At 42.5% G+C, this 7,904-nt stretch overlaps 1 protein-coding gene across 1 annotated transcript in view; it reads left to right on the top strand.

The window, feature by feature from the left end:
- Window positions 1-7,322: 7,322 nt before the first annotated feature.
- The window catches only part of LOC139416435 (DENN domain-containing protein 2D-like), a 33,601-nt gene continuing 33,019 nt past the window's right edge, over window positions 7,323-7,904 (top strand). The window contains exon 1 of the mRNA XM_071165040.1: window positions 7,323-7,725. The gene's annotated coding sequence lies outside the window, so the exon portion shown is untranslated. The remainder of the gene's footprint in view (window positions 7,726-7,904) is intronic.

Genomic DNA, 7,904 nt, shown 5'->3' with positions numbered 1-7,904 from the left:
ATGCTGGTCTATGCGTGAGGCCAACTTGATCAGGGACTCGAGGTTGTCCGGTGGTTCCCGAGTGGCCAGTTCATCTTGGATGGTGTCAGAAAGACCCTTCAGAAAGCACACTGTGAGCGCCTCGTCGTTCCAGCCACTCGTTGTTGCCACCGTGCGGAACTGGATGGCTGCGCCGACCTTAAGCTAGGCGAGAGTCAGGAGCTGTTTGGCTGAGTCAGGGCCGCTGGTTGGACCTTGAAACACTCGCTTTAATTCCTCAGCAAAGGCAGAGTAGCTGGCACAGCAGGGACTTTGGGCATCCCACACAGCAGTAGCCCAGGCCAGGGCTTTTTCCGACAGCAGGGTGATGATATATGCGATCTTGGACCGGTCGGTGGGAAATGACGAGGGTTGCAGCTCGAAGGAGAGAGAACATTGGGTGAAAAACCCCTTACAAGCACTCGGATCACCTGAGAACCGTTGGGGAGGCGGAAGACAAGGTTCAGCCAGGGGGTTAACTGCCACAGGCACTTGAATCTGAGGTACTGGGGTGGGTGCGGTTTCCAGGGGAAGTCTTTATGGAAGTCAGCATCTCTGACAGAAGTTGAGAATGTCTAGCCATTAAGGCCTCTTGCTGAACCAGAGGGGCTTCGTGGCGTTGGACAGTCCCCTCGTGATGGAACAGCGTGGCAAAAAGGTCCTGGGAACTGGTTGCCTCTGGGTTCGTTTTGGCTCTGTGTTTCTGTCAGGACCCGGTTACGAACTTGGGTCTCCGGTGTGAGAAACATTCACTTAGCAAACTGAGCCACTAATAGTCGGCAGAACCCAGGTGAGGAGGCAGACAAAGCAGTACTTGAGACAGTTTTTTAATAAAGTAAAAAGGAAAGTACTTCAGGCAAATATATAAATCCACAACGTCAAAAGTAATTCCAAGAGAAAAAGGTAATGCTCCAAGTGAAAAGGTAAATCCACAAGGTGGTAGGTACAGCAGGGAAAAAGCCTCAAAACGTAATCAAAAATAAATAAACGAGAACAAAAACAGAGTACCACAAGAGAGTCCAACTGGAGTAACAAATGTTCACAGCATCGCTGGGGCTCGGTGCTAACATTCAAACACAGAGCAAAGAACTGAGGAAAACTAAGGGTTTAAATACATTCAAGGGAAACGAGGCACAGGTGCAAATAATAATCTGGAAACAGGGGAAAAGAAAAGGGTCAAAAAAGCACAATGGGGGCATCTAGTGGCCAAAACCGGAACAATCCTGGCCAAATCCTGACAGTTAAATCACATTATCTGGTGTAATAATCTGTAGCTATGAGAACTGGTGATCAGCAGATGATGGGAGAGGTGGTCATGATGAAATTACCAATCACAAAGAAAACAGAGTAAGAAAATACAGTATGATCAGTGTAGTAGAGTTCAGGGAATGCTTGTACAGCTGTGGCAGGAGTGTTGTCATGATCAAACTGTCATTCAGCTCCTCGAGATCTTCTGCCTGAAATCCAGAATAATGTCCAATCCATCGAGAGGGATACAGTTCATGGAATACAGCTACAATGACACACGCAGGCAAAGGAATTCTCCATCTAGAACACACTCCAGGAAAAAAACCCAGGCACCAAACAGTATTGTCTGCAAGACAAAAAAATATAATAAATCATACTCGATTGAACAGTTTGAACGACAGTTGAACTGTGCCAGCATAACATCAACATTAGGGTAGAACAGTTGAACATGCATACATGTGCACAGACATTTAAAACAATGTCTAGCCTAATAGAAAGAAATATGGCGTAACCCTCAACCTTTGCACAGTGACCAGACCGTACAAATGTACCTAGGTACACTACATGACCAAAAGCTTGTCGAACATCCCATTCCAAAATCATGGGCATTAATATGGAATTGGTTCCCTCTTTGCTGCAATAACAGCCTCCAATCTTCTGGGAAGGCTTTCCACAAGATGTTGGAACATCGCCGTAGTTGCTTCCACTCAGCCACAAGAGCATTAGTAAGGTTGTGCACTGAGGTTAGACAATTATTAATTTATTTCTAAAGCCCTTCAGTCAATGTCAAGGCTATGTGCAGGCCAGTCAAGTTCCTCCACACCGATCTCGACAAACATTTCTGTATGGACCTCGCTTTGTGCATGGTGCATTGTCATGCTGAAACAGGAAAAGGCCTTCCCCAAACTGTTGCCACAAAGTTGGAAGCACAGAATCATCTAAAATGTCATTGTAGCGTTAAGATTTCCCTTCACGGGAACTAAGGGGCCTTGTCTGAACCATGAAAGATCCTCCTATTCCTCATCCACCATATTTTACAGTTGGCACTATGCATTGGAGCAGGTAGTGTTCTCTTGGCATCCGCCAAACCCAGATTTGTCCGTCGCACTGAAGCATGATTCATCACTCCAGAGAACATATTTCCACTGCTCCAGAGTCCAATTGCGGCGAGCTTTACACCACTCCAGCCGACGCTTGGCATTGTGCATGGTGATCTTAGGCTTGTGTGCGGCTGCTCAGCCATGGAAACCCATTTCATGAAGCTCCCGACGAACAGTTCTTGTGCTGACGTTGCTTCCAGAGGCAGTTTGGAACTCGGTAATGAGTGTTGCAACCTAAGACAGACTATTTTTATGCTCTTTAGCACTCAGAAGTCCCGTTCTGTGAGCTTGTGTGGCCTACCACTTTGCGACTGAGCCGTTGTTGCTCCTATATGTTTCCACTTCACAATAACAGCACTTACAGTTGACCGGTGCAGAAATTTGATGAATTGACTTGTTGGAAAGGTGGCATAGGATACCACATTGAAAGTAACTGAGCTCTTCAGTAAGGCTATTCTACTGCCAATGTTTGTCTATGGAGATTACATGACTGTGTGATTTTATACACCTGTCAGCAACGTGTGTGGCTGAAATAGCTGAATCCACTCATTTGAAGGAGTGTCCACATACTTTTGTATATATACTTTAGGTCCATAGAGGTGTGCTCAGGTGTTCCGCAAGGTTCTATTTTGGGCCCACTGTTGTTCATTTTGTATATCAACAACGTTGGGGATCTTATTGAAACAACGGATGTACATTTTTATGCAGATGATACTGTTCTTTATTCAAGTGGTATTAGTTTATCTTCAGCTTTTGAAAATGCCCAAAGAGCATTTAACACCATACAACAGAATCTGCATGATTTAAAGCTGGTTCAAATCTCAGGTAAAACAAAATGCATGGTATTTTCAAATGCCAGGCATGTTACTAATCATGTCATTGCTACATACTATAGACATACTATAGAGCAAGTTTATGTGTACAAATATTTGGGTGTGTGGGTTGATGATAAGCTGAGCTTCACTGTGCATGTAGAAAACTTGATAGGGAAGCTCAAGCTGAGAATAGGTTTTTATTACCGGCAAAATACTTGTTTTTCTTTTGAGGCCAGGAAGGAGCTGGTACGATGTACATTACTGGTGGTTTTAGATTTGAGTGATGTTATATACAGTGCCTTGCGAAAGTATTCGGCCCCCTTGAACTTTGCGACCTTTTGCCACATTTCAGGCTTCAAACATAAAGATATAAAACTGTATTTTTTTGTGAAGAATCAACAACAAGTGGGACACAATCATGAAGTGGAACGACATTTATTGGATATTTCAAACTTTTTTAACAAATCAAAAACTGAAAAATTGGGCGTGCAAAATTATTCAGCCCCCTTAAGTTAATACTTTGTAGCGCCACCTTTTGCTGCGATTACAGCTGTAAGTCGCTTGGGGTATGTCTCTATCAGTTTTGCACAGCGAGAGACTGAAATTTTTTCCCATTCCTCCTTGCAAAACAGCTCGAGCTCAGTGAGGTTGGATGGAGAGCATTTGTGAACAGCAGTTTTCAGTTCTTTCCACAGATTCTCGATTGGATTCAGGTCTGGACCTGGACCCATCAATTTTAACCATCTTCCCTGTCCCTGCTGAAGAAAAGCAGGCCCAAACCATGATGCTGCCACCACCATGTTTGACAGTGGGGATGGTGTGTTCAGCTGTGTTGCTTTTACGCCAAACATAACGTTTTGCATTGTTGCCAAAAAGTTCAATTTTGGTTTCATCTGACCAGAGCACCTTCTTCCACATGTTTGGTGTGTCTCCCAGGTGGCTTGTGGCAAACTTTAAACGACACTTTTTATGGATATCTTTAAGAAATGGCTTTCTTCTTGCCACTCTTCCATAAAGGCCAGATTTGTGCAATATACGACTGATTGTTGTCCTATGGACAGAGTCTCCCACCTCAGCTGTAGATCTCTGCAGTTCATCCAGAGTGATCATGTGCCTCTTGGCTGCATCTCTGATCAGTCTTCTCCTTGTATGAGCTGAAAGTTTAGAGGGACGGCCAGGTCTTGGTAGATTTGCAGTTGTCTGATACTCCTTCCATTTCAATATTATCGCTTGCACAGTGCTCCTTGGGATGTTTAAAGCTTGGGAAATCTTTTTGTATCCAAATCATGCTTTAAACTTCTTCACAACAGTATCTCGGACCTGCCTGGTGTGTTCCTTGTTCTTCATGATGCTCTCTGCACTTTCAACGGACCTCTGAGACTATCACAGTGCAGGTGCATTTATACGGAGACTTGATTACACACAAGTGGATTGTATTTATCATCATTAGTCATTTAGGTCAAAATTGGATCATTCAGAGATCCTCACTGAACTTCTGGAGAGAGTTTGCTGCACTGAAAGTAAAGGGGCTGAATCATTTTGCACGCCCAATTTTTCAGTTTTAGATTTGTTAAAAAAGTTTGAAATATCCAATAAATGTCGTTCCACTTCATGATTGTGTCCCACTTGTTGTTGATTCTTCACAAAAAAATACAGTTTTATATCTTTATGTTTGAAGCCTGAAATGTGGCAAAAGGTCGCAAAGTTCAAGGGGGCCGAATACTTTCGCAAGGCACTGTATATGTAGGCCTCAGCCACTACCCTGAGAGCACTTGATTCAGTGTATGATACACAGCCCTCAAAAACGTCTAACACATCATTGGGATCTTTACAGTGCTGTTGGCTGGTCGTCATTGACCTTAAACACTGGTATACACTGATTTATAAGGCCAGTGGGTAAAATGCCATTTTATCTCTGTTCTTTTTTAGTCAGGTTGGTAAATGAATAGCAATTACGGTCCCATTCTCATTTGCTTCTAACAGTACCAAAAATTAGAACAGGTCATGGTAGAAATAGTCTGGCTACCTTTTTTTTTTTTACTATCTAGCTACAGCCATGTCTATCAGGCATGCTTAGGCAAATGTTTTTTATAGTTAAACCAGCTTATCAGTTTCAGATTTAAACAGTAAATCGTTGTATTATTGTTTCTCATCACTGTTACCTAGTAAGCCAATAATTGTTATTTACATCTGTTTGGAATCCTAGCTTGCATAATGCCTATAATTATGTGACATTGAAATGCATTCACAGTCATAATCATAACCAATGTCAACCCTCGTCAATTATGTTACACATTTTCTAACAAGTTACAAACACGAGGCGTGGCGCATAACAAGTTACCCTGGCGCCTGCTAACTAGCTAGCCAACTCCAGTCACGTGCTAATGTTTGCTGGTAAACCTAGCTTTAGGTGGCTGGTTGTAATGTTGTAGCTTGCTGTTTAGTAGTCATATCTAAAAAGAGAAGATGTTTTTTTAATCAACATTCAATAGATCTCAGATTGTAAAACCTCTTCTATTTTAGTCATAGATATGGCTACCTGTAGTTGTTTAGCTAATTTAGCTAGCAAGTTAGCTACCTAAGTTGCAAACAGAAAAAAATAATTAGATTTCCCCCCCACTGTAACACAGTAGTATGTTAGCCAGCAATACACAATGTGGGGTTCAGTAAATAAACTGAAGTTAGCTAGCTAGCTAGCTAGGTGGCTTGCAGGAAAAATGACTTAGCTAGCCACCATATTTTTCATACAGCATCGGCTGTAGCTGAGCTTCTAGCTAAATCCAACTCGGTTTCGGAATCCTCTTCGCTATATTCCAGTTGAAACATGTATTGTTGAATGTCACCACGTAGCTAATAGAGCATCCATAAATGCTCTATTATCAAATTCGTGTTGATGAGAGGATTGACTCGAAGTCATTGTGGTCTGGTCAGTTCTTTCAGTTTTGCCCAAAGGATTGTTATTAGTGTCCGCCTCGCTTCAAAAAAGCCTGCCTTTGGGTAGGGAAGGGGCCAGAGCACGAAGCACCGCCCCATGCGAGTTGTAGTCTTTCAGAGACTGGAAAAAATTTGTCAGCTTGTATATTTAGAAATTAATCCGCTGATAGGAACATCACTGAAAGACATCCAATGGCTCTATCGAACAACAACAACCATATCGACACGCACAAAAAAATGTATAGTGCGATCAGTATCACATAGAGCCTTTTGCGAAATACCAGAAAGGACTAATTTATTTTCAGATCCCACCCTGTCAATACACCAGAAGCAGTCATAGGGTGTATCATTCAGTGCATGAAGCCCAGACCTGCCTACAGTATAGTTATTGCACACACACACACCTGTTTGATACTCTATCAGAATTGTCATGTGTCATTCCAACATACAACAGCTGAATGTTAAGAGATGTGCTTAGCTGAGATGCTTAGTAGATGTTGGCACGGGTTATATAATATGAAGACACTAGGGCGAAAAGGATGCATTGTTTATGCATAGTGAAGCATACTTTGCTTGGAGTACTTCGGGCTAGTTTGCACCTGGTCACAGATCAATATTGTAGAGCCGCTCGCCCCCTCCCCACCAACCCTTTGGGTTAGATTGGTGCCAGGAAACGGCTTCTTGGGAGTTGGTGGACATTGGTCTTGTCATATACAGTAGAAGGAAGACAACAACAACATGCAGATGACTGAGATAACAAATCATAACACACTCTCATATAGAAGAGAACCAGTATGCGGTGCAGTTTAGTTTGTCTACAGCTACTTCCTGTAGGTTACAATTGACCTATATGTTAATGAAGAACATTCTGCATTCATGTTGTAATCCATTTCACATTCATGTTGTAGCCCATTTTGCAAAAATAAAGTAACCCTATTTTGCTGGCCGACATAACTTCCCATAAAGTAGAGTGCTGTGTGTCAAATGGATAGGCAAAGGTGTGTCAGAAATTATTAGGTTAGAGAAAGGGATAGCAACTTTTAGCAGCATTACTTGGTTGACAACGATATCCTGCGAAAGGAGGATAAGGGGTGAAATTGAGAGATTGGTGATACATGATACACACCTGTCTATGTATTATGCATACAGATGCATATGCAATAGTCAGAACTCCTATTGAAAGAGGAAATTCCCCTGGGCCTGGGTTAAAGTCGACTTCTACTAACTGAGGCGTGCATTGTACACACTGTCAACATGCACACTTCCTCATAGTGTAGGGCACCAGCAACCTTTGGAACTGTTAAACATACAGAGACAAGGAGAGTACGAACAAAAGACTTCAAAGTGAAATAAAAATAAAGGAAATAAAAAATATAGGTTGAAAGTAAAGAGGCAAGGAACGACAGAATTGAGAGAGTGAGAGAAAGTTATGGGGACTTCAACTTGACCGAATGATCCGCTGCCATTTCCTCTAGCAGTGGTGTCTGCCTGGGTAGAGGTGAACTGCAAAACGAACCAAGCAGGGGATTGTTCTATCAAACACAATTTGAGGACACGATCAGTGGATATACCTACAGGTTGATTCTGATTGGGCAAGAGATTGCACGTTGGTGAGTACCGGTATGTTAGTTGGTCTGACTAACATGTGTTCTGCATGTGTTGAGTTCAAGGTTGCACTACGCAGCATTACCTGTGGGATTCTGACCTAGGCCTATGATCAGAGGCACAGAAATAATGTTGCATCAGGCAAAGTAAAGCCAAATGGATATTGGTAAATACATTGTAAAAG

This window comes from Oncorhynchus clarkii, chromosome 9 (assembly GCF_045791955.1).
Source record: "Oncorhynchus clarkii lewisi isolate Uvic-CL-2024 chromosome 9, UVic_Ocla_1.0, whole genome shotgun sequence".
In the NCBI taxonomy this organism is placed as follows: domain Eukaryota; kingdom Metazoa; phylum Chordata; class Actinopteri; order Salmoniformes; family Salmonidae; genus Oncorhynchus; species Oncorhynchus clarkii.
Note: the sequence above shows the minus strand (reverse complement) of the source record. Positions and strands in the feature narration are given on the sequence as shown.